The 8,614-nt window shown below is 28.0% G+C and overlaps 2 long non-coding RNA genes across 2 annotated transcripts; both read right to left on the bottom strand.

Moving 5' to 3' along the window:
* Window positions 1–1,875: 1,875 nt before the first annotated feature.
* Window positions 1,876–3,165, bottom strand: LOC147928798 (uncharacterized). The gene is made up of 4 exons (XR_015580752.1): window positions 2,947–3,165; window positions 2,671–2,805; window positions 2,401–2,460; window positions 1,876–2,155 (listed from the first exon to the last, which is right to left on the bottom strand). It is a non-coding gene; the product is annotated as an uncharacterized LOC147928798 (long non-coding RNA).
* Window positions 3,166–3,676: 511 nt separating this feature from the next.
* LOC147928797 (uncharacterized) lies at window positions 3,677–5,900 on the bottom strand. Its single transcript, XR_015580751.1, has 4 exons — window positions 5,745–5,900; window positions 5,467–5,603; window positions 5,187–5,246; window positions 3,677–3,985 (listed from the first exon to the last, which is right to left on the bottom strand). It is a non-coding gene; the product is annotated as an uncharacterized LOC147928797 (long non-coding RNA).
* Window positions 5,901–8,614: the final 2,714 nt, after the last annotated feature.

Here is an 8,614-nt window from a genome sequence, read left to right as displayed (position 1 = left end):
TGCTAGATTGATATGAAATAACCTCCTCCTAAGGCTAAGTAAAAAGAATGAGAGAATGGGTTTAAAAAGAGAGATCGATGAAGGATAGAGATAGGACTAACTTCTGGGTTAGAAAGTTAGAGCTAAGTTTCCTTGGGACCTTTGGGTAGTCGGGACACTGCTCTTGTATGTATCAGTTGGTTTCAACCTTTAGTCTTCTCTTAAGCTCAACTCATTTTCGCGAGAGAACCCTGTTCTATATTGTTCAAACCACTTGCAGAGGATACCATTTTTGTCTCTACCCTTTCACCCCAGCCAAATGAGCTTGATGACATTGCATAGCTTGATTCATGGTTCTTTGTTAATGAATGTTAAAGGGAATGATAGAAATGATAGCATGTGTAGATTAAGGTTCGGAATCGTTTCAGGTTGTGATGAGCTTGTCTAAAGTTTTTAAATAGAGTTCCTTCACCATGCATCATAGAACTAAAAACAAGGACTTTGATTCTAACTACTCTATTCAGCATGTTTTAGGTTCTAAGACCCCATCTTCAAACCTCTCTTCCTTACTTTGTTCTTGATCGTTTGCTTGAGGGCAAGCAAAGAATAAGTTTGGGGGAGTTGGTATGTGTATATTATACACTCTTTCATCATGCATTTCTCATTCATTATATCGCTTAACTCATTGTTTTGCATTGTTTTTCGTCTCTTTTGCATAATATGCATATTTAGTTAGTATTCACATTGTTTTTGCATACATCTTGCATATTGGAGTTGTTTCAGGTGTTTTAGGAGATGTCCAATTAGCTAAAGTTCTTAACAAAATTCACATGAAAATTAAAAGCGAATACAGTTGAACAAGTGGGGAACCTCGTTTAAAGCTTTGGTTAAATATGGCGAAGTCTGACTTGAGTCTTCTTCATGATGATTAAGTTTCTTCTTATCGAATACAGATTTGAGTTTTTCCATCGTCTTTCCCACCGTGTTCGGTTTTTTTTTCCATCTTCTGTCAATGTTAAACCATGTGAAACAAAATTGAGACTTGTACGAGGAAACAAAAGTTCGAAACAAATAAACTAATAAAAAAACATTGATCGTAATTGGAAATTACACAGTGAAAACTAAAACCTCCAAGAAGAATTTTTACCATAACTTATGTTAACACCAATCATCTTCTTTGGTTGAACAATGATGAGAGAATGATAGAAATCGATGAAATCTAAGCATTTGTTAGGTTTATATACACAATCTCATAAGTCGAATTTGGGAAAAGAAAATGCATGATTTAAACAAGGCAAGACAACATATAGGGCATAATTTGAAAACATATGTAAATACCATGTGTAATCTCTTATTAATATGATATTGTTATTTATAATGCATTTTACTTATATAATTTTTACTATCATTGTGTATTTTAATTGGTGAGAGACTCATCAATATAATAATTACTTTTTGTGTTGTTTATTTTTTTTAGTAATTTATATTTACTTATTTAAAATAAAATAATTTCATATCTGATTACATTTTAAATATAATCAATTTTATAATTTAGTCATATTTTTTAATACAATCTACAATATTAATTTATATAAATTTTTAATTTCTTATAATTTACAAATAAGTTAAAACAAAGCTTTTGTATAACACATGGCAAAATCTTTAATTGTTAAAATTTACACATGTCGCGATCACATTAGTTACTAACTTTGAAAACCAAGGTTTATATAACAACAAAATATTAAATAAGCTATCAAATCATTCACCGATTTGAAAATTTAAAAAGATTACATTAATTTCTTATTTTTCTTATATTATGTTAACCACTAATTTTAAAACATTAAACCTTTTAATACTTTAATCACTTTTCTGTAAAATTTTCTTTTTACTATATGATTATAATAAATAATAATTGTAATTAAATTGCAAATATTTTCTTTATTAGTTACACGTATTTTCCTTATTAATTGCACATATTTTCTTATTGAAATTAGTAATTTAGTAGATAACTTTCCTAGAATTAGTGATATAATATATTAATTTTGGTTTTATATACTTTCAAAAATATTAATTATAGTCCTTTTATTTTTACGATTTTTTTGAAGTTTCTTATACTTTTCTTTGCTCTCCTCTGTTAGGTTTTTCATCTTCTCTTCTTGGCCTTGACAAATATCATCTTGTTTTTGTTGTAAATACAGAACAAAAGTTCAGTTTTAGGGTCATGAAAACATCCATTATATGTGCAAGACAAACTTCTGTTTTGAGGTTTATTCAGAAGAAGCAAAGCTCATTGACATCATAGTATATTGTTTTAGGACAACATAATTACGCATATTATATTTGGTCAATCTATCAGCAATTATACTGGAAAAAAAACTTAGAACAGAGAGTAAAAGGAATGACCAGAAACTACACACTTACAAGGATAAAATTTCTCTGATCCAACTTCTGCTGGATTTTGAACAGCTCATATGATAGGTCCTGAAGAATATAAATCGGAGAAATAACAAAATCAATTTAAGATCAAATCCACTCACAATTAACTTAATCATAAAACTATGATACTAGTAAAAGTTAATTGATGGAGAATCATTTGATTGGGGATTATAATGTCCACCCCTTTGATTGAGCATATAGCTAAAGTTCTTAACAAAATTCACATGAGCGAATACAGTTGAACAAGTGGGGAACCTCGTTTAAAGCTTTGGTTAAATATGGCGAAGTCTGACTTGAGTCTTCTTCATGATGATTAAGTTTCTTCTTATCGAATACAGATTTGAGTTTTTCCATCGTCTTTCCCACCGTGTTCGGTTTTTTTTCCATCTTCTGTCAATGTTAAACCATGTGAAACAAAATTGAGACTTGTACGAGGAAACAAAAGTTAGAAACAAATAAACTAATAAAAAAACATTGATCGTAATTGGAAATTACACAGTGAAAACTAAAACCTCCAAGAAGAATTTTTACCATAACTTATGTTAACACCAATCATCTTCTTTGGTTGAACAATGATGAGAGAATGATAGAAATCGATGAAATCTAAGCATTTGTTAGATTTATATACACAATCTCAGAAGTCGAATTTGGGAAAAGAAAATGCATGATTTAAACAAGGCAAGACAACATATAGGGCATAATTTGAAAACATATGTAAATACCATGTGTAATCTCTTATTAATATGATATTGTTATTTTTAATGCATTTTACTTATATAATATTTACTATCATTGTATATTTTAATTGGTGAGATACTCATCAATATAATAATTAGTTTTTGTGTTGTTTATTTTTTTTAGTAATTTATATTTACTTATTTAAAATAAAATAATTTCATATCTGATTACATTTTAAATATAATCAATTTTATAATTTAGTCATATTTTTTAATACAATCTACAATATTAATTTATATAAATTTTTAATTTCTTATAATTTACAAATAAGTTAAAACAAAGCTTTTGTATAACACATGGCAAAATCTTTAATTGTTAAAATTTACACATGTCGCGATCACATTAGTTACTAACTTTGAAAACCAAGGTTTATATAACAACAAAATATTAAATAAGCTATCAAATCATTCACCGATTTAAAAATTTAAAAAGATTACATTAATTTCTTATTTTTCTTATATTATGTTAACCACTAATTTTAACACATTAAACCTTTTAATACTTTAATCACTTTTCTGTAAAATTTTCTTTTTACTATATGATTATAATAAATAATAATTGTAATTAAATTGCAAATATTTTCTTTATTAGTTACACGTATTTTCCTTATTAATTGCACATATTTTCTTATTGAAATTAGTAATTTAATAGATAACTTCCCTAGAATTAGTGATATAATATATTAATTTTGGTTTTATATACTTCCAAAAAATATTAATTGTAATCCTTCTATTTTTAGGATTTTTTTAATTTTCTTATAATTTTCTCTGCTCTCCTCCGTTAGGTTTTTCATCTTCTATTCTTGGCCTTGACGAATATCATCTTGTTTTTGCTGTAAATACAGAACAAAAGTTCAGTTTTAGGGTCATGAAAACATCCATTATATGCGCAAGACAAACTTCTGTTTTGAGGTTTATTCAGAAGAAGCAAAGCTCATTGACATAATATTTTATTATTTTAGGACAACATAATTACGCATATTATATTTGGTCAATCTATCAGCAATTATACAAAAAAAAAACTTAGAACAGAGAGTACAAGGAATGACCAGAAACTACACACTGACAAAGATAAAAGTTCTCTGATCCAACTTCTGCTGGATATTGAACAGCTCATATGATAGGTACTGAAGAATATAAATACGGAGAAATAACAAAGTCAATTTAAGATCAAATCCACTCACAATTAACTTAATCATAAAACTATGATACTAGTAAAAATTAATTGATGGAGAATCATTTGATTGGGGATTATAATGTCCACTACTTGATTGAGCATATAGCTAAAGTTCTTAACAAAATTCACATGAAAAGTAAGAGCGAATACAGTTGAACAAGTGGGGAACCTCGTTTAAAGCTTTGGTTAAATATGGTGAAGTCTGACTTGAGTCTTCTTCATGATGATTAGGTTTCTTCTTATCGCATACAGATTTGAGTTTTTCCATCGTCTTTCTCACCGTGTTCGGTTTTTTCTTTCCATCTTCTGTCAATGTTAAACCATGTGAAACAAAATTGAGACTTGTACCAAAATTGAGAACATCTCGTATGAGAACATCTCGACAAGACGTTCAAGTTCATTTATGTCCTACCTTTTTTACTATGCTAACCAATTATGCTCAGAGACTAAGACAGGGAAAATAAGAATACCAATTTATAACATTGGGAATTTATGTTTGCTATAGTATATAGTGGTAGAATGTTACATGTAAAACAAATGTGTTGCTGTTCAAATCTTTAATCTCCTCCGTTAGTTTTTTCATCTTCTCTTCTTGGCCTTGACGAATATCATCTTGTTTTTGCTGTAAATACAGAACAAAAGTTCAGTTTTAGGGTCATGAAAACATCCATTATATGCGCAAGACAATCTTCTGTTTTGAGGTTTTTTCAGAAGAAGCAAAGCTCATTGACATAATAGTATATTATTTTAGGACAACATAATTACGTATATTATATTTGGTCAATCTATCAGCAATTATACAGAAAAAAAAACTTAGAACAGAGAGTACAAGGAAAGACCAGAAACTACACACTTACAAGGATAAAATTTCTCTGATCCAACTTCTGCTGGGTTTTGAACAGCTCATATTATAGGTCCTGAAGAATATAAATACCGGAGAAATAACAAAATCAATTTAAGATCAAATCCACTCACAATCAACTTGATCATAAAACTATGATACTAGTAAAAATTAATTCATGGAGAATCATTTGATTGGGGATTATAACGTCCACTACTTGATTGAGCATATAGCTAAAGTTCTTAACAAAATTCACATGAAAAGTAAGAGCGAATACAGTTGAACAAGTGGGGAACCTCGTTTAAAGCTTTGGTTAAATATGGTGAAGTCTAACTTGAGTCTTCTTCATGATGATTAGGTTTCTTCTTATCGAATACAGATTTGAGTTTTTCCATCGTCTTTCTCACCGTGTTCGGTTTTTTCTTTCCATCTTCTGTCAATGTTAAACCATGTGAAACAAAATTGAGACTTGTACCAAGAAACAAAAGTTAGAAACAAATAAACTAATAAAAAAACATTGATCGTAATTGAAAATTCCAAAGTGAAAACAAAAACCTCCAAGAAGAATTTTTACCAGAAACTATGTTGACACCAGTCATCTTCTTTTGCTTAGACAATGATGATGATGAGAGAATGAGAGAAATCAATGGAAAATAATTTAGGCATTTGTAAGGTTTGTATACACAACCTCAGAAGTCGAATTTGGGAAAAGAAAGTGCATGATTTAAACAAGGCACAAGACAACATATAAGGCATAATTTGAAAACATATGTAAAGACCACGTGTAATCTTTTATTAATATAAGCTTGTTATTTTTAATGAATTTTACTTATATAAGGTTTTTTTTTTATGATTGTATATCTTCATTGTTGAGAGACTCATCAATATAATAATTACATTTTGTGTTGTTTAATTTTTGTATTAATTTATATTTACTTATTTAAAATAAAAAAAAAAATTCATATCTGATTACATTTTAAATATAATCAATTTTATCAATTAGTCATATTTGTTAATACAATCTAAAATATTAATTTATATAGTTGTTTATATAAATTATAATAGTATAAATCATCTATTATAAGATATGATTGTAATAATTATTATATTTTTAACTAATATCAATTAAAAATATAATTCTATATATAATTTATAGTCATGCATAATGGAAATTATAAGATATAAAATTTTATTTTATGATTTCTAAAACGAAAATAATAATGACATATAAACTATTTAATTAGATTTTTAAATTATTTTGGAGTTGATTTAGTATAATAAAGTAAAGAATTATTTAGAAAGGGAGGCATGTGTCATATACTCTTAGTCTCTTATGTGACACCCACAAGAGGTTGTTAAGTATTTCTCAAAATAATAATAGATCCCACTTTATATGTTTTATGCATGCTAATTAATTAAAGTCACTAATCCTATGTCTTTTCTTAGTTTAGACCGCCTCGTGACTATTTTATCATGGGTCTTTTCAAGCAAGTATCCACGTCCAATTTTTATTTTTTTCTCTTCCAGTTTTTTTGGTCGTCTCAATAATTCATTCACGCGGAGAAATAACGTTTCATATGTAGTAGTTGTTGTTTTTTTGATTTTTTATTACAGGAGTTTGAGAGTCAATTTTCATAAAGTTTATTAACGATTAGTATTTTCAGTGACATTTCTTATATATTTAAAATAAATGTTTAAGAACTATAGAACAAAAATTCGAATTAGTTCTCAGAGGTAGAGTGTAATTAGCTATTTTGATTGAATCATCTGACATGCATGTCCTAGCGATATATATATTATGATATGTAACTTGTTTGAAAGTAGCAATTGTGATTGAAAATTCTAATCTGTAAGTTATACATTAAAAAGAAAATGTGTTTGTAACTTGTTTCGTGAATTAAAAAATGGTTGTTTAGCGAGGTAGTGTAAGCTAGAGATTTGTTTTTTGCGCACTTCACTTCTATTTTTCTTTAATACGAAAACTATATTTTAGAAAGTAATTCTAATTTCTAAATGAAAACTGTATATAAAATTTGAAGTGAAACAAAAAATGTAAAATAAAATGTTTCTTGACCATGCATTTAATTAGCTCATGTAATTTAGTTTACACTCTACATCTCTTGCTCTAAAGGTGTAAAGTCCATGTCGTGTATCTGACTTATCGGTGCAATTTTAGACATCCATTTCAAACTTTGACCTATTGGTCTTAGGTCAAGCCAAGACAAAAGGGAAGAATGATCTCCTTTTATATAATATTTACTCTTAATATGAGATCGACATTAAGTAATGTGATCAGCTCGTCGACAAAAGAGAAGAATGAATATTAGTGAATAGCTCATACAAATATGAAATCGATATCCAATATGTGGCTAACTATAGTATTTTCCATATTTATAATATCTTAGACTTCATGATGACGCATTATGTAGTTATATTTCACCAATGCGAGAACTTTAACATATAAACGACAGAAAAAAAAGAAAAGTAAACAAGAATATTCAAGTCGTAATTGTGGTCTTACTTGTTGACCAATGTTTTAAAGTTATATAATCCATTATTTGGGGATGGTGTTTTTACTTGGTAAATAGGGTTGGCATAAAATCTACTATATATATATATGAACAAAAAATATATATATACTCAAACCCATTTCTTACGCCTCGAGTAAGAGTCTTGCCCATAATGAAATCAAATATATTTTAATATGATCATTCAATTTTCTATAACTCTCTTAATTAGTCTCTAATATATATATATATATATATATTGTAACATTGTTTAATAAGTATTGCGATTGTTTACAGTTCAAAATCACGTTTTCACTCCCTTTAACTCTTAAGAAAGCTTGGAAAAATATTATCAAAATTTCGATGTCGATCTTGAAGGACTAAAACCAATAATTATAAATTAATTAATATATGTAAACTTTTTAGTTATAAGAAAAACTTAGCATAACCATAGTTTTACTAATCGTTATTGTATTTGAAATGAATTATTGAATAGCCCTCTAAAACCTAAAGATTAAATTTTGTTTATTCGGGATCATTTTTTTAGTCTAACTTTTTTCGATATTCTTTTTCTCAAAAGCATTTTTCAGGACTGCCAATAACAATTAAATATTTAGGGTTACAGGTGCACTTCAACGTCACATGACACCTATCAAAGAAAACAAAGATGATTGTTGTATGTGTAATAGTTACAATATACTACACAGTTGTGTTATTTTGTGTCGTGTAGAAGGCGACCAAAGTGAGATAATAGACCAACAACTTTAAACTAACGCGTACGCTGCTGGACGATCTAGTAGAAAACTAGAAGAAGAAGAAACTATTTTGGGAAAACCCAAAAGTAAAAGGACTTGACCGCAATTGGTTGACTCTGCATTTACATATCACGATTCCGAACCAGTTTTGGTGCTCTTTAATGTGTCTTTATCAGATACAT

Source organism: Camelina sativa, chromosome 14 (genome assembly GCF_030686135.1).
Source record: "Camelina sativa cultivar CO46 ecotype springtype chromosome 14, ASM3068613v1".
Lineage (NCBI taxonomy): Eukaryota > Viridiplantae > Streptophyta > Magnoliopsida > Brassicales > Brassicaceae > Camelina > Camelina sativa.
This window is presented reverse-complemented; position numbering and strand designations above follow the sequence as displayed.